The sequence below is a fragment of the Mesoplodon bidens genome, assembly GCF_964165515.1.
Source record: "Mesoplodon bidens genome assembly, chromosome: X".
NCBI classification, from domain to species: domain Eukaryota; kingdom Metazoa; phylum Chordata; class Mammalia; order Artiodactyla; family Ziphiidae; genus Mesoplodon; species Mesoplodon bidens.
In genome coordinates this window covers 107,090,105-107,109,063 of record NC_138163.1, presented here as the reverse complement: position 1 = coordinate 107,109,063, position 18,959 = coordinate 107,090,105, and positions in this window count along the sequence as shown.

Sequence of the window (18,959 nt, the reverse complement as noted above, 5' to 3'; positions counted from 1 at the left end):
TGGGGAACACCACCTGGGAACGGAACACCGCTTGCTGCAGGTCTGCCATGCTGCTACGTGCTTTTGCGTATTGCCTCTGTCGTGTGTTGCCTGCGGTATCCATGCCAAAATGTCACTGCTGCCATAATAATTCAATGAGCTCCCCAGAGCAGCCGTGATCAAGGCCATACGGTCTAATGAGACAGTCAGACCACTAATTAAAAAGGCCTTCATTGACCATTAATGTACACGAGGGTCCTCCGTGCCTCCTGCTGTGCAAAAGTGGCATGATCCAATGGCTTTGTCATTTCCATCACCACAGTGACCCAAATGACTCCCTGAATTTCCAACCCTGAATAGGCCCCATCTGACCCTAAGTCCAGAGAATTCTTTCTACAAGGCGCCCCCCCTAATTACAGGGCAGCCCTACTACATTTCGAGGGGATTCCTGAAACCATCCATCAGGCAACTGGAGGGCACTGACATGGCTGCCAGACACAGAGGAGATTGCTGCCCAGATGCCCCAATACGTCACACTCAAGGCCCTCCATCACCACTGCTCCAGAAAGGTCTCCCTCGAACAAATTTCCCTCAATGGAAAGGGTTCCCCACTCCCTTCCTAATAAACCTCTGGTTTAATTGTGTCCCTTATGGGAATACACAGGCAAAACCTCTACTGGGAGTTAGGAAAACCTGGGGTTCCTGGCTACTTAACCTCAGGACAGCCACTCTCTAAACTCCAGGCCCCGAAACTCACATTCTCCCAGCTACGGCCCTCTTCCGCCATCCATCCTCTAGCCCCAAGCCCGTCCCCGCTACCCCCTCTGCCCCCTTCCCTAACCTCCAGGACTGGCAGCCACTTAAGCTCCTACCCTAGGAAATCAGCCGCTCCCAGGGGCTTGTCCCACCACCTGGGAACAATTACCCCTGTACCACTCTGGTGGCCCATTAGGACAATAAAAATGCACAGTCCTTTTTGGCCCTACTAGACATGGGGACCCAAGTCACTGTCATTCTAGGCAATCCCTCTGTATCCCCTTTTGCCTACAGGGCATTGCTGGTAAAACAATCAAAGCTTCACAAACCTATTCGCATATCACGACTGGGACCCTTCACCTCAAGTGGCTTCCTCTGGTGGTGGCCCCCCAGCTCGTTCTTTCCTATCATAGGCATGGAGGTACTGACACAACACCGTGCCACATGGAATAAGCCCAAGTTCTTGGCCTTCCTGGTGGGACTCTCCAAATGGACGCCAGGGACTCTTCCTCCCCTGGTCAAGATGGTAAACATTCCCCAGCAGCGACTTAAACAGGCCACTGAAGGCCTACGCCCTGTCAATAAAGATATGCTTGAGACTGGAGTCATGAAGCCACCATCTCCCCGTTCAGTAGCCCCATCTGGCCAGTACTTAAGCCAGCCAGCAACCAAAGGCACCTCACCGTTGACCATCAAAACCTCAGTGGCTCAGGTTCCCCAGTAAGGCTCCAATTCCTAATAATATAGAACTGACTGAGGATGTACAGTCGGCCCAAGGAGCGTCCTCTGTGTTCACTGACCTACTAACATGTTCTGTTCTGTTCCCATCTTGGAGGAATCCCAGGCTCCGTTTGCTTTCACTTTTGAAGGGGGCAGATTATACATTTACGTGCTTCCCAGTGGGATACTGAAACGGCCCTGCAACCACACATAACCTCTGCCACCAGGACTTAAGCACCTTACAGTTGGAAAGGGGCCGTTTTGGGCATTATACTGAGGACATTATGCTCAGGGTTCCTCTGAGAAAGCAGTACGGGCAGATTTGCATCCCTTCGCACACCACCTGGACCTCAAGAGCCAAGGCCCGGCCTCATCTATCTTGTTTCTGGGCATCATCTAGTCCTCTGAGGGCTGAGAAATTTCCCCAACAGGCAAACATCAATGACTCACCATTAAACCACCCACTACACTCAGACAAGCACAACACCTATTAGGCCGTTTCATGTTCTGGAGGCAACACACCCCTCATCTCGCCCTATCGTATATGCAATCACACACAAGTCACCCACCTTCCGCTGGGGCAACGCCCAACAGGTGTGCTTTGCAAGGCGGCCAGCACGCAGTCCAGCAAGTCTTACCTTTAGTCCCCACTGGCTCCACATTCCATGTCAAAGTGGCCTCCTGGAGTCTCGGGACCAAACAGGAGTCTACCTGGCTTCCTATGGGGTTGTGGACTAAGCACCTACCCCAGCGGCAGGCCCGTATCCTCCCCTTGGGCACCAGCTTTCGGCAGCCTCTTGGGCTCTTTTAGGAACTGAGCCCCAGCCAGCCCGCACCTGCTATCACTCTGAACACAAGTTCCTCAAGTGCCCTGGGTTAGAGATGCCTCTTAAGAGAAAAGCTCAGCACGGCCACTGATGCCTCCTTGGTCACAGGGAAACGGTACCTTCAGGGGAGGGCTAAACCTGAGGTCAAAGGCCTTTCCACATGACAGGAGGATGTGCTTTCCCCCATGCTCAGCCCCTTGCCGGAGAGCCTCGAGAAGGGACAGCCCCCACCCCCACCCCACCCCGCTTTCTCCTCCTGTGGCTACTTGGGGAGCCCCTTGGGACCAACGGTCTGAAATGGACAGGGAGTTAGCGCTCTTCTCCAAGGGCGCTGCCGTCACTGCATGCCACGCAGCTCGCTGGAGGGCTGCGTCATCCACCCGGCCTCGGGCACCTTTCTGCTCGAGGGGGACACTCCTGGCTCAGCCCAACTGGCAGAACCTGTAGCTGTTCAGCCCTTAAGGAGGCCACAAAAAAGGGCCTTTCACAGACTCCTGGGCTGTTGCTAACAGCCTTGCAGTTTGCTCTGGCCAATGGCTAAGGGACACTTTTCTCATACGAGGCAAGGCCATCTGGGGCTCCAAGGTACGCAAGGAACTAGGAGAATCCCCACCCCCTCTCATCAATTCTCACGTTTCTGCTCACGCTAACCGCTCCACACCTGAGGCCACTTTTAGGACTACTGCGGTCAGACCCCCTCACTCAGCCCTCCACTCTCGGCCCCGCAGATGCCTCAGGGTACCGACCCTTCTCCCCAGCTGTGAAAGGGACCCGCACAACCTCGGGTCATCGGGGAATTCGTGCCTTAACAACTCGTGCTCGTGCGAGGGGACGCCCCCCTCCTCGGCGGCAGCCAAGGTGGTGATAGATGAGCGCGTTCTCTGCACCCAAGCCAAGCAACGGGGACCCACTCCCCCGGGGAGACCGACCGTACTCCCGCTCTGCTGGGGCTTCCGGATAACCCATCACCGTCACGGACACTTGACACGAGGCTTCTCTTGGTGAACTCCACCCACAATTCCTCCCCAAAACAGGTAATCTCTTTCCTTACTACCCTCACTGCTGTTCCCTTCAGATCGCCAACCATTGCTGACTCTGACCAGGGCGCCCACTTTACCTCTCAGGAGATTCAACAGTGGGCTCTCTCACCCAGCATTCTTCCAAACTTCCATCTAGGTTCCCGCCCCCAGGTGGCTGGCCTCATCAAGCATCTTAATGACCTTCTTAAAGAGACACTACTTAAATGATTTTCAAGCAAGTGGTTCTCGAAATGGAGGGAACTCTTGCCTCAGGCCCTCATCTTGCTTAATTCTCACCCCCTGAGCCTTTATACCCCTCATACCAATTAGTACACAATTATCACACACCCTCCAAAATGCCACTTCGGGTCATTTCTGGCAGGTCTCGAGCTTTCACACTCTAGCACGACGCCCTTTAAATTTTGACCTCTGACTCCACTTCCCTGTGCTGCTATGATTTTCTTTTTCATCATCTGACCATCGGCTTCCCTCTGATATAGCCCGACCGAGGGCAGAGAGTCCAATATGGTCCCCTCACCACTGAATGCCCCACAGGCCACAAGCCCACCAAGTCAGTGCGAGATCATCTCTTTGGAGATCCTGCCAACGGTGACGACTCTCCAAAAGCAGCCACCTCCACACTGGCCGCTCTCACCAAATACAGTGGCTACAAGAGCTGCCTAATGAAACTGAATGCCCCACCTAACTTAGAGGAAGTACCAGCCATCGCCCCGGGACCAACCAGTGGCGCACTTTGGGGGTCTGAAAGAGGGAAAGGAACTCTGCTTGGTGGACACAGGCCACATTGGGCGATGAGAACATGCCGAGCAAGCTACGAGTCGTGGCCTGACCCCACGCCAGACAAGGCAACCCTGTACTTTCCCCCACCAAGCAACCGCGCTCAGCCATTAAGCAATACACAGATAGCTCATCCAGAAGGAACCTGACCCAAGCTCCTTCAAACGTCAGCGCTCCATCTGGTGATGGCTGTTCTTATTGCTTTGTACCGTCTGGGTGATAGGGTTGCTGGTAGAGCCCTTGGGCCTAACCCTCACCCAGATATACTGCTGTAAAAACACTGCTCCGGCCCACAGTAGCGCCACAGGGTGGAAAAGCAGGGAATGCTGGCGAGCCCTGTTGGAAGGGCTCAGACTAGTGTGCCACTGAGTCTGAGCGGCAAAGGGATCGCATCCCTTTATAGGCAAGGGGCCCCTGGAAGCAGTGTCTAAATGACACTTGCCCAATTTCAACATCAAACAGTGCTACATGCTAACTGGCCCTATGATGGCTCGTACATAAAACCCACCTGGGTACAGGGACTGTGCTTCCAGGATTTGTCCACTGATTGCCCTCACGGGTTGAGCCCAGGAATGCCTAAGTAGCATCCATAAGATCTCCCGTAGCCTGGGATATAAGTGTGCCCAGAATCTTTATGTGCTTGGATGAGCTCCTCCTCCGGGAAGGAAAGGACAGCAACCTACTCTGTTGCTAAATGTGCCCCTGATGACCCCAGAGAGCTCTTAACATTTTGTTCCACTAGCAGCAGGCGTCAGATGTGCAGCTCGGTCCTCGGGGAAGCCTCTAAGTTATATCAGGCTAGCCTATGCCCAGCCCATGATCAATACCCCAACTGCATAGCCACGTGGGAGCATGCACCCGCCCCTGGGTGGCCACCACTCCAGAGGACCTCACCTCTGAGTGAGACAGACTCACTGCTGGAGAGGATACCATTCCAGACAATACCGCCCCAGCCCAAGAGTTCACCACTGGAGATGCCTATGCGTCCTATACCAGAGATGACACCCCTGGGCCACGTCACCAGCTGGAGACCTAGCTGCTCACCCAGGTGGCCCGACTTCCCAGTTTATATTGCGGAACGCTGCCATGCAGCTTCAGTCTTTCCAGAAACAGTGGAATAAACGCATTGCCCCGATGGCATCGGGGAACAACCTACTATGATATGACTTTGCAGAACTTGCTAAGTCCTTGCTGGCTGACCCTACCCTATACCAAGAGGCTCGTCAGACTGTGAGTTTGTCCCCTGCCGACAGCAGGACAGCACTGTATCATATTTCCCCACGGAATCAGGCCACGGTGTGCGCTCCAAACCAGACAGCTCCCCGCCTACAAATGACTGAAGGCTGTTAACGTCCTCACCACTAACTCAGATGCTTCAGCATCACCGGGGGGATTGTCCTGTAAGCAGCTGACTTAGGATTTTTTTTTTTCTTGTAATGCAAGTGCCTGAGCTTAAGCTTCGGATTGCCTAGGCACCCACATCAAAGACAGCTATCTTGAATAAACACACTGCCAGCTACAGGACTAGAGGAAGAGCCAGGCGGCCCCGCCCCAGAAGCTTCCTTTGTTTCGGAGATCTCTGGTCCACTTAGGGAACTGACCATCTGACCACTTGTTTTTCCCTTCTGGCATTTTCATTCCCGCTCATGTTTTAAATTCACCAATAAAGACTGAACCTGGGAAACCCCAGGCATCCCATGCTAGACCCCAATAAAGGACCCCAGGCCTGCACACGTACTCTCGTTTTACCCATGACCTCGCTGTGTGGCTCCACGCGTGCCATGTGTCCTCCAGGACCTGTGACTCATAAACCATGTTTTTTTTTTTCAAACTTCCCTGGTGGTTGTCACTGAACTGCATCTTGCAATCATAATAGGAACCGCAAGGTGGTGGGGGGGGGGGGCGGGTCCAATCACAATACTGGCTCCCAAAGGGGAAATGTCTGTGAGGGCTGCCTCAAGCAGTATGGCCCAGGTGAGGGCCCCAGGCACTTCTGGACAATAGCGTCACTACTGAGAGTAGTGAGCCCACCTCCAAGACTTGTGTTGTTTACCTTCCTCCTGTAGCGGTTCTTCCTCACCCCTCCTTGGGTCAAACGGAGCATCTGAGAAGCAGTCAGTAATCACAGGACCACAGCTAGACTAGAAGGCTCCACAAGGGAGTCACAGTCTCTGGCCTCATGGAACAGAGGAATCATTAGAACTCCTTCGGGATTAAAAAGTACAACTGAGGTATTGGATTTTTGAACAACACGTGCTCAATCATAAAATAACGATCAGGAAAGCACCGAGGACCAGTGATGATCCCCACACTGCTCTTTGCGCTCGTTTCTATAAGAAATGGGTCTGAGTCCACTGCTGGCCACTAAATGCAGAACATGGGTGGTTTTCTGACCTCTCAGCCCTACCCCTCCCCGCCGCCCCCCCCCGATTAAAAAATCAGGTGTGAAGAATTAGGGTCCACATTGGAGAAGTGTGGTTTAGTTACACCAAAGAGGTACACAGAACCAGTGAGCAATTTTGGCGGATTTACGTGCATCACACTGTGGAGAGAGGGAGACGGGTGGTGATCTTCATAAGACCTCACAAAGTACACTCTGGTTGGAAAAAAGCATACACACGTGTCAATGGTTATGTGGAGAATCGACCAAGGGGCAGGAGTTTAGGAGAGAGGTGCTCAATAATTCTCTAGAAAACTGATTGTAGTCTACGTGGAAAGGCAACCCAGGTCTCTGTTCTAACCCTAGGATGAAATATTGATGACCCCCATTGAAAGAGGATGAGAGATCACAAACTGAAGAGGAAATGTCACCTATCCATAAGACCAGCAGAATGTAAATCACGAACAACCCAGCTGGAGGGGTTGGCCAGGAGGCACAGGACAGGAGTGATGCCCAGCTTCAACGCCCTCGTCCCGGCCGTGCTCAGGGGCTTGGCGGCCTGCTGAGGAAAAGTTTTGTTCCCTCTCAAACTGTGGTTCTTCATAAATTTTTAAAAATTTACTTAAGCTTCTTTCCTAGTAGAAGCTGAGCAAGAAGAGACTGTCCTGTATGGCTGGGTACGGGAAAGCCGGCCTCGCCGAAGGTCAGGACTGTGCCGAAAAGGGGGGCAGGGGGGTAACTGAGCTGCTACAGAATCAGAACAGCTGTCTGTCTGCACCTCTTTGTTCTCTCATTATGTAAACCTGGGAGAGGCCTCAAGAAACCACATGACACAGTGTCCTGTGTATACCCCATTTTATTGACTGAGGTCACTAGGGGTGTAGCTGAGAGTCAGATCTGACTACTCGAGTTTCCACATCGTCTTGCACAAGAAGTTTATATCACAGACTTCAGTTTCCTCGTGTGGGAGATGATAAAAACAATCCTCCCTCACGGAATGGCGAGGATTAGTGAGAAGGCAGGGAATCACCGGGTCTGGTGAGGACTCATCAAATCTTTCACTGGGACTGGCGCCCTGGTCCCCTTGGTTAACTGGTGCTCACTGCGGCTAGGCTCCCGAACCCTGGCCTTCATGGAGAGCACTGCCAGGCAACCCTGCCCCAGGGACTCCAGAGGCTGCCTTTGGGAGCTGAAGCCATCTTCCACCCCCACAGATGTCTCAAACTGGTTGTTCCAGGCCTTTCTGAGCCCACTGTTGTTGCTCCTTTCTCTCTCTCTCTCCTCCCTTCCAAAGGCGAGGAACTGCTCAGCAAATGAGGTGCTAAGCGCTCGGCGTGCTGTGTGGTGGAGGAGACACACACAGGTCTGGGACTCCCTCCAGTCTACAGTCCTCACACTCCAACACGGAAGGCTAACTGGGACAGTCCCTGGACCATCACCCTAGCTCCGCTGCCAGCTCTGGACCAGTATCCTCCTCTTCGGGGGAGCTGCCCCACACAAACACATCCTCCAGTTATGTGGTTCCGGGGGCGCCCCCGTTCCTACCTGACCCACATCTCCCTCACCACAGCTGACAGTTTCAAGGGTCAGCCAGTCCCAGTCCCACCCCTTATGCCTCCTGTTGTCGGCTTAAGGCCGGGCACCTGAGGACCAGCCTGGGTTTGTTCCCCAGCACTGAGGGAAATGGAAAAACTTACTCCTTGTGCTTCATGGGTCTTTGAGGGATTTTTCATTCCACTCTCCATGAGGGAAAAAGGGAGCAGGACTGATATATATTATTGGTGAATTTAGCAAAAGAAATAAGAGCATGATGATTCGGCTCTATCTAGACTGTTTAAGTTTGGGATCTGCATCTGCACCAAGAGGAAATGCTATAAGCTTACAAGGCTTATAACCTGTAGTCATCCAGAACTTCCTTTGGGGAACTAGTCAGGGTAGGCTAACTGCGGTCACAAATATCCCAAGTCTTGCTGGCCTAAGACAGTACATTTTTATTTTTTGTTCTGACCAAGATCCAGTGCACAGGGGTGGTGCAGGCGATGGGGTGATAGTCTCCTTATGTCATTCAAAGGCTCAGGAAGGGAACCCATACGAGAGCAGGTTTCAGATAACCGCAGACCCGCTCAGCAGAAGAGGAACAAACAAAACAGAACGACACAATCTATTACAGAAGAGATATACGAAAGTCTTCTAATGTCAGAAAATGCCAAGCTTATTGGCACTTGGGATGCTCCCTATCTCACCTACAAGCTCCACACCATGTACCCCGAATAGAAAAGACTCCCTAACTGACACACTGAGACCCTCCATTCAGAGGAGAAGACTCTTAGTGAAACGGGCGTCCCAACTGTAGATCAGATCCATGCTAGTTACCTTGGCTGATCACATGACTCCTTTACTCCCAGATACGAATGGACAAATGTTTGCCAGATATTTGAGGAAAGTCAAAGAGAAGATCATGATGAACAAACAGAACTATTTCTGGAGAAAAAAACAACTATAATACAGGAAACGGAAGAGAACAGTACCCAAAATTACAAATTCATATTCTCAGAATTTTAAGGAAGACAATGGGTTTATAAAATGAGAACACGGTGCTATAAGAGGGCGCAATTAGAGAACAAGAGAAAGTCATTGGAAACTGAAATATTTTTGCAAAGTTAAAAACTTAATAGATACCAGGTGCGCAGGTCAAAGTCACCCTGCCTCACGCAGGCTGTGAGGGAACGTGGGAGCAGCGTGCGTGCCCCGCCCACCCCACGCGACCACTTCCGGTAACAGAACCGCAAGCCCACCGCCTACCTCCCGTAATGGACCCCATTTCCGGTCTGTCCCAGAGCGGCCGCCCTCTTTGACCACACGGGAGAGCTCCGAGGCAGCGACCGCAGGCCCCACGGCTTCGCCTTCACCTTGGCCTTCACTCCCGCCACGATGCCGGAGCCGTCCACCATGAAGCAAGCGCGGCCCTCGCAGGTGCGCCAGAACTACCACCCCGACTGCGAGGCCGCCGTCAACAGCCACGTCACCCTGGAGTTCCACGCCTCCATGTTCTGCCTGGACGTGGCCTTTTACCTCCGCCGCGATGGCGACGTGGCCGTCAGGTACTTAACCTGGTTCTTCGTGTACCACTCCAGCGAGCACAGCTCGCGGGTCTGGAACCTGATATGCCTGCAGAACAACCGCAGGGGCCGCCTCGATTTTCACGACATCGGGAACCCAGTCAGTGACAACTGGAACAGCGGCCTCAAGGCCATGAAGTGCGCCTTGTTCCTGGAGAAGTGCGTGTACCAGAACCTGCTCCACCTGTACCAGCTGGCCACCTACAGGAGCGACCACCACCTGTGCCACTTCCTGGCAACTCACTACCTCAGACAGCAGGTGGCGTTCATCAGAGAGCTGGAGGGTCATGTCACCACCCTGAGCATGATGGAGGCCCCGGATGTTGACCTGGCAGGGTCCCTCTTTGACAAGCTCACCCTGGACGACAGCGACAAGAACTGAGCCTGGACTGGACTTCCCCAGAGCCACGGGGTGACCAGAGCCCTGGTCACCGTGCCTGCCATGCAGACGGCAATACTGCCTTTGCAGAAGTTCGCTTAAGTTTTTGGTTTTTTTTTTTTTTTTTTTTTTGCAACAAGTGCAGGACTCTGTTTTCCTGGACTTTACGTTATCACTTAAGTTTTTTTCTTCCACTTTTTCTGTTTCTTCCAATAAAGTTATTTGGTTCCTAAAGAAATAAAGGTCTCTCCTTGGTTCCTGTGTGCAAATCGCTCACTTTGTAAAACAGGTATCCAGGAGGCTCTCCACCCACCCATGCCCCACCCACATGCAGCTCAGGATCTCCACAGAGGGAGGGAGAAGGCATTCCATGGGGCCCTGGAAAGTGCAAAATCCATCTTCCCCTTATAAACAATGTGGGTATATGGGGGGTGGTGAGGTGAGGCCCTGCTGAATGCGGGTCCCTGCGAATAGCAGGAGTATAAAAACACGGTATAAAAATCACAGTAGCGTTGCTTCTGGAGGAATGGGATGGGACAGGGATTAAAATAAAGGGTCTTTTAACTTTACCTGAAAACTCTGAGTTCACTAAAATATGTAAATGTTAGTGTTTGTTGATTCTGGGAAGCAAGATGGAGACCCCAGAAGCCAGCTTGGCAGGGTCCCTCTTTCACAAGCTCACCCTGAGCAACAGTGATAATGGTAACTGAGCCTCAGGCTGGCCTGCACACAAACATAGGGGTGACTCCCTAGTCACCATGATGGACATGCAGACTGCCCTTACAACATGTGCAAATGTAGGTGTTTTTACTGTACTCTTTCTTCCATTAAGGTAACATGGTACCCCAAACCCCAAATTACCTCAATAGAAGGACTGAAAAATATAAGGTCCAGGCTGAAGGTCAATTTGTGATATTGAATATCAAGTAGAATATAGCTCTCTGAAGGTGAAGCCAAGTTATTCTGACTCTGGCTGCTTTGAAGAATGTAGAGGATGAGGACAGTTGAAGCTGAAAGACCAGTTAAGAGATCACTGTAGCAGCCCAGAGAGACAATGGGGTCTTGAACTGCGGTGCTGGTACAGGAAATGAAGAGATGCGGACAAATTTCAGATGAACTGGATGAGTCTACAGGATCTGCTTTATGGACCAGAGGTGAGGAATGGGAAATGACGAAAATAATCTAGGCTCAAGTTTGGATTTGAACACCCTGGCTGATGGTCGTGCTATTTATTAATCTGGGGGTGTCTGCAGGGGGACTCGAGGGGCTGGGAAGGCGTGTCATGTAAAATCTGAGATGCCTATTAGATACCCAAGAGGAACTGTCATGCAGGTAGCCAGAAAAACGAATCTGGACCTCAGGGGGATGTCAGGTTTGGAAAAATACATGTGGGACATATTAGCCTATACAATATACATAGATGGGTTGAGGTCATGGAGTAGATAAGCTCACCAGAAAGGAAGCAGAGAGTTTATGGCACAGGCGGCCCCAAACCCAGAGCAGCCAACACTCAGAGGATGGGATGAGACACTGGAACACCTAGAGAGCTGCTGGTCCCACTCAGACCACTGCCTCATTCCAGACCGTGGCCACCTGTGTCTGCTCAGAGTTTCTCTCAAAATCAGCCTGTTCTTACTCTCAGTGTGGTCTCTGCTTTCTCCCTTCTCGATGTGGAGAGGCGTGAGCCTATTACCTTGTCTTCTTGACTATAGGCAGAAAGACAATTATTTCCCAGTAAAAGGATTTCCCAAGGAAACGACAGACCTGCTTTCCTATGTTTGGTTTGGTTTTGTCTTTTCTGTTCCCCTTTGGAAACTCTTCCCCTCTCTCAGTCCACTCTCTATTTGAGCTGATGAAATCTGTTCCCATGTAAACCCTAAGGTTGTCTAGGTCCGAGAAAAAATACTCAAAACATATTGTTTCTTCTGTGTCGTGTATAGTTTACAAAGGTCAGAGTTAGAAATTTTCAGACTTCGTATCCTATATTCAAAGACACATGAGTAGCTTGAGTCATTTTAGAGTTACTAGATTGCTTTTAATATTTACTGAAATATGAACAAGTTTAGCTAAGGAGTCATTTTTTTCTACATTTCCCTATAACTGTGCTTCAATACTTTCTTAAAAAGGAGGATTATGGTCCTTTGAGTTTAGTTTCCAGAAAATGGTGTTGAATGGTATTTCTCCCTTTACTCTTTTTAGTCAAATTTGTTTTTTTTTCACTCTTTCTCTGTCTGCTTTGAAGTCCCTGCTCTCTCTCTGATACAGTCTCACTATATATATATATATATATATATATATATACGTATATATATATATACGTGTATATATATATATATATACGTATATATATATACATATATACATACATATATATACACTGTTCTCCTCTAGATATCAGGAAGCACTGGCTGAGCAGCTGTTTGTGAGTGTTTACAACTATAAATTGACTGAAGATCCTTCTTACTCTCCTGTTTTGGAGAAGCAGTTCGCTGTCTTGGATCCTTCACCACAGGTTGACTGGATTCAAATCCCAGTTGAGCCACTTCCTAAATTGGGGGAACTTGGGCATGTTATTTCACTTCTCTGCACCTCAGTTTCCTCATATGTAAAACACGGATAATAAAAGTGTCAACCCCGTTGGAGACAATATTTGCAAATGATGCGACTGACAAGGGCTTAATATTCAAAATATACAAACAGCTCATACAAGTCAATAACAACAACAACAAAAAAACCAACCCTATCAAAAAATGGGCAGAAGACATTTCTCCAAAGAAGACATACAGATGGCCAAGAAGCACAGGAAAAGATGGTCAACATCACTAATTCTTAGAGAAATGCAAATCAAAAGTACAATGAGGTATCACCTCCCACCAGTTAGAATGGGCATCATCAGAAAATCTACAAACAACAAATGCTGGAGAGAGTTTGGAGAAAAGGGAACCCTCCTGCACCGTTGGTGGGAATGTAAATTGATGCAGCCCCTGTGGAGAACAGTCTGTAGGTTTCTTAAAAATCGAAAAATAGAGCTACAGCATGATCCAGCAACCCCACTCCTGGGCATGTATCTGTAGAAAACTATAATTCGTAAAGATACATGCACCGCAGTGTTCATAGCGGCACTATTTACAACAGCCAAGACATGGAAGCAACCTAAGTGGCCATCGACAGATGAGTGGATAAAGAAGATGTGGTATATGTATACAATGGACTATGACTCAGCCATAAAAAAGAATGAAAGAATGCCATTTGCAGCAACACGGATGGACCTAGCGATTATCATAGTAAGTGAAGTTAAGTCAGACAGAGAAAGACAAATGTCATATGATATCACTTATATGTGGAACCTAAAATATGATACAAATGAACTTATTTACAAAACAAAAACAGACTCACAGACATAGAAAACAAACTTATGGTTACCAAAGGTGAAGTGGGGAGGCGGTATAAATTAGGAGTTTGGGATTCGCAGATACAAGCTACTCTACACAAAACAGATAAACAACAATGACCTCCTGTACAGCACAGGGAACTATATTCCATATCTTGTAATAAGCAATAAGAAAAAAGAATATGAAAAAGAATACGTATGTATAACTGAATCACTCTGCTGTACACCAGAAACATATTGTCAATCAACTAAATTTTTTAAAAACCATCAAACCCATTGGGTTGCTGAGATTAAATGAGTTAATGTTTTCTCAATACTTACAACAGTGCCTGGCACATACAGGACATATATTATTTGTAAGCCACCATTTATCATCCTTACCATCATTATCATTCACTTACTGCTAAGTTCATTTGTGGTGTTTATGACTTGTTGATGAAAGGATTTCACCTTTATACTTTGCCACTAGGGGTCTCTCTTGCCTTTCGACCAACTGTGTCACTCTGCATATCAAGAAGGAGAAATCCTTCCCAGCTGCTTGGCTGCCAGTTGCTGCCAGGCTTCAGGAGGGTAGATGGCTGTTTCCAGGGCCCCAAGCTCAGGCCCAAGCCTGGAGGTGAGTTTTGCCGTGACAGCCCTCTGTGGTAATTCCCCATTTGTCTCAACCAGCCTCCCCTTTAACTCGGCCCCTGGAACAACTGTTCTGCTTATTCTTCCCCGACCCAGGTGGCCTGAGCCTCCCTCCTCTTTCCATCCTGAACTACAGTCCACTCCTCAGAGGTGGCAAAGACTGAAAGGATGAAAAGCTAATCCTGATCCCACCCATCTTCTGGAGGTTTGGACCTGAAAAGGAGAGGAATGGGTGGCTTGGAAGGGGAGAATGGCCAACAGGGCTACTGATAACATAATAACGAAAATTTAGGTCACCACGCACACTGGATTGAGCACAGAGGTTCTCAAGCTTTGCCGCACCTTAGAGCCACCTGGGAGTCTGTAGAGCTCTCGATGCCCAGGCCACCTCCAGGACCAATTACATCAGTCTCAGGGGCAGGACCAAGACATCCCAGGTATTGAAAGCCAGTGCAAGCACCTTGCTACTCAAAATGTGGTCCCTGGACCCGCAGGTCACTGTCATCTGACACTTTGTTAGAAATGCAAAATCCCAAGTTCTACCTCAGACCTACTGAATCAGAACCTGCATTTTAACAGGACCCCAGGTGATGAATAATAGGCACATTGAATTTTGCGTAGCATTCTTCAGCATCCTATTTGTTAAACGTGGTGGCTGCACCTTGGAATCGCCTGGGACGCTGGAAAATAACACTGATGCCTCGATTTAACCAACTCACTCAGCCATACCCTCATGTGAGTACCGGACCAAGCACAATAAAAACATACCAAGCACAATAAAAACCCGAACAACAATGATTGAACCAACAATTATCGATCACACACACATATTTACATACGAGCTTTTGCGCAATGCGCTGTTTTGTCACAAACTGGTGTTTTTAGAGTACGGGTTGGCAAACTACAGTCTGCAAGCCAAATCTGGTCCCCAAGGGTTTTGATAAACAAAGTTTTACTGGAACACTGCCGCACCCAATCAATTACCTATTGTCTGTGGCTGCATACGCACTAGCACTACAACTGCAGAGTCAGTCATTGCAACAAAGACCCTGGGGCCGGCAAAGCCTAAAACGTTTCAGGAAATCTTTGCCAAGCCATGTTTTACAGTAATTTGCCACAAGCCCCGAAGTCATCTCAAGCCATCAAATATTTTAAACTTTTCACCTGTCTTTATGCAGCTCTTTGTCTTTTCCCGTTTCCTTCCATTTTCTTGTCACTTTCAGTGAATATTCTAGAATGGCTTGGATGTTTATAAGATTTTATACACATCCCTAACCCTCACACGCCCCAGAATTGTAGTTGTCACCTTCCAGACTGACATCTTTGCGTATTTCACAAAGTCAACCTGTCAACTTTCTTTGTGTCTACAGCTTCCTGGGCTCCACGTGTGGCTTTGTTAATTAAGGGCCAGCAGTCATCTCTCTTCTGGGAGCATCAGAGTGGGACTAGCCATTTTGATTCTCCATAATCACATAGTCATCACACAAGCTGTTTAAAGTGTACTCATTTTTAAGTTACTGCAATCTATTCCAATCATTTTTCTTACTGTGAGTCATTTAAGTTTCATTAATATGCAAAGCGACTGCCTTGCCTGAGGAGGAATAGACTCCTTCCCTTTAATCTGTATTTTAACGTTTATTTTTTGGTAACATTACTTTTGGTTTACAACATGTTATATCTGATATTCACTAGGCCACATGCAACAAGGAGATCTATTCTCTTTTTTTTCTGTGCGCTAATTCCCTGGGCACGATTTTCTTTCTCCCCAAAGTTTAATTTTTCTATAAAGTTGATGGAGAAGTAAAAGTTCCACCTTAAAATATTTTTTAGAACCGTAATCCAAGAAATAAACCTAAAATAAAACATTCTAGGAGGGAGCATTCATGCAGCTTTGGAAATTTTTAGCCAAATGGCCCAATTAAAAGAGCCAAGAATTTTTAGCCAAATGCTTTCAACAAATTATCCTGGATTCTTTGAAGTTTTCTGCGCTATGCTTGGCACTAGGAATATAATATGACTCGGGCACAGTTCCTGCTCACAAGCGTGGTGGAAAAGATGGACACACAGAGAGATAGCACCAATCTATCTGAGGAAGAGCTAAAAGAGGAGGCTTACAAGGTGCCCTGTGAGTGCAGGAGAGGAAAGGGGTCTAAATCTTACCTGGGTCCTAGGCAACATCCGCTGTGGAGGTGACACTGAGTCTTCAAAGAGGCACTGGAGTTCTACAAGTGGAGAATAGTGGAAAGGGTATTTTAGCTATGTTCATTTACTGCAGAGGAGCCAACAGAGTGGGAAAGGTTACAAATTCAGGAGTGGACTGGGATACACTTAGTGAAAGAAGACCCAGAGGAGACAGGGGAGAGGCGGTGGATTTAGGCGACACAGGAGGAGGGACAGATTTTTCCCCTTTAAGGAACTCTACCAAAACTCCTCTCTCAAAAGGAATCACTGGCTTACTAATTCACGTTACCATTAGTCTCTTTTCAGCACTTGCTCTGCTTGATCATTCCGTAGTTCTTAACAGTGCCCTTCTTTTCTTACCTTCCTTGTCCTTTCGTGGTTTACCTAAGGTTTATCTAGAGAGAACTATGTAAAGCTAACCATCCTCCTGCATTCTGCTGTTGGCCTCTTCAACCCTTGTTCAATATATATTTCCCCTCCAATTCAGCCACATCCACGGGCCAGTCATATTCTCTCTCTCTCTCTCTCTCTCTCTCTCTCTGCCCCCACTCCCAGGCGCTTCCCTTGACTATGACATTTGCACAGCCATCTGTGAAACATCTCCTTCTGGATGTCGCCAGAAGACTCAGATTCCACAAGTCCCCAGATGAAGTCACTGCCCCTTCACTAAACTCCCCCTAGATTTGACACACCTTCTGGGAGTCTCACAAGTAAAACATTTCAGAGTTGACCCTAGACGTCTGGTCTTACTCAGTCTGAACATCTCTTTCCTCTCCATTAGCTCTTCTCTTACCTGACACCCCACCCTCTTTTTCAGGCTCTAATCTTCTACGATCTAACAATTGCCATAATCTCTGTATTTGTCAGGGTTCTTGGTGGCAAATCACAAAATGGGACGCTGGCTAATCAAAACAGAAAAGGCATTTTTAGAAGGATGTCTGGAATATTACTCTGCCATTAAAAAGAATGAAATAATGCCATTTGCAGCATCATGGATGCAACTAGAGAATGTCATACTAAGTGAAGTAAGTCAGGAAGAGAAAGACAAATACCATATGATATCACTTATATGTGGAATCTAAAGTAGGACACAAATGAACCTATCTATGAAACAGAAAGAGAATCACGGATGTAGAAAACAGACTGGTGGTTGCCAAGGGAGAGGGGGTGGGGAAGGGATAGAGTGGGAGGCTGGGGTTAGCAGATGTAAGCTTTTATATATAGGATGGATAAACAACAAGGTCCTACTGCATAGCACAGAGACCTATATTCAATATCCTATAATAAGCCATAATGGAAAAGAATGTAAAAAAAAAAATATATATATATATATATATATGTATAGCTGATTCACTTGGCTGTACAGCAGAAATTAACACAGCACTGTAAATCAACTACACTTCAATTAAAATATATATATATATATATATATATATAATAAAAAGGAAACATGGGGCTTGCTAACCAGAGGGGAGGTCAATACTTGTCCCTTTCTTGTTTGGTCTCTGCCTGTGGCAGTTCAGTACACTACGTGCTCTGTGCTGCCATGGTTATTATAAGAGGAGACCAAAGGCTGGCCTCTGGAAGAGGAGAAGGTGGACTAGCAGCGGAAGGAGAAAAGTGGGCACCGAGGCCAGGAGATGAAGACCGGAGAGAACCAGAAGCAGCGGGGTTTGGACAGAAGGTGGGTGAGCAGTCATCATTGCAGCCTCGGGGAAAAGGAAGGGACAGAGACCGACCTTTTCTGACTCCTACAACTGACTTGTTCTTAGTAATAACAATGACGGCGGTGATGGGAGGATTTGAGGGCATTCATTTTATATATCCAGGGCCTTGCTTTTAGCTTCTCTCCGTTGCTCTTCACCAGAGACTGCATTTTCTTTCTTTTGGTTTGGCTGTCTGGGCTTGTAGTTCCGCCCAGAGGGACTGCTTCTGATCACCTGTCACCTATTCCAGGGGGGACCCAGGATAAACTCCATGGTAACGGCTGAATGCGACGATAGGGAGGATCACGGCTATCTTCTTTGTCAAGTCACGGGAACGCTTGGGGGTTGACTAACCAGGCAGAGTTACTCTGGAGCAACTACGGAAAACAAAGAGTGTGTCTCCACTCTCTGGGTCCACACCCCGGGTTTTGGAACACAAGCCCATTCAAGAAGGAACTCCACAATTCTGGCATATTCAGGGCAAAATCATTTTTAAGCTGTTCCACTGACTTTGTGAACCACTGCCACCCTCCTTGGAAGCCAACCAACAGCAGTATAAGCTGAGCACTTGACAGCATAGGTTTTGGCATCACGCACACCTAAGGTAGACTGTGTCTCAGCTACTAAGTTCTGTTGCGTGGTATATTCCTCCACGCATACATGTCAATACCTCATTGAGCATCCTGTGAAGAATCCACACTCACAGGAGCATCTGAGGGCAATGCAGACTTTCTTAAGATTCCACAGTGGAGATCAAGAAGGAATTTATAACATGCTACCCAAAGTAATCAACTTTAATATCTCTGACATTTATCTTCTCCCAAATCCCTTCTTAGCCTTCTTTGATACAATGATTTTCTCTCTGTCCTTCCTCCATACAGTGCCCAGCGTCATTGGCTCCATTCTTGTCATCCTCACCCCTACTTATTTTCTCTTCCATCTTGCTACGCAGCGTCCCCCCCCAGATCTCTGGCTCGGAAATATAAAAAGCTCTCCAGTTAACAGGACCTTTTGAGAAGGCAACTGGGATTACATGGTATTGGTTGCAAGAAGCAGAGGGAATGATTTCTTACG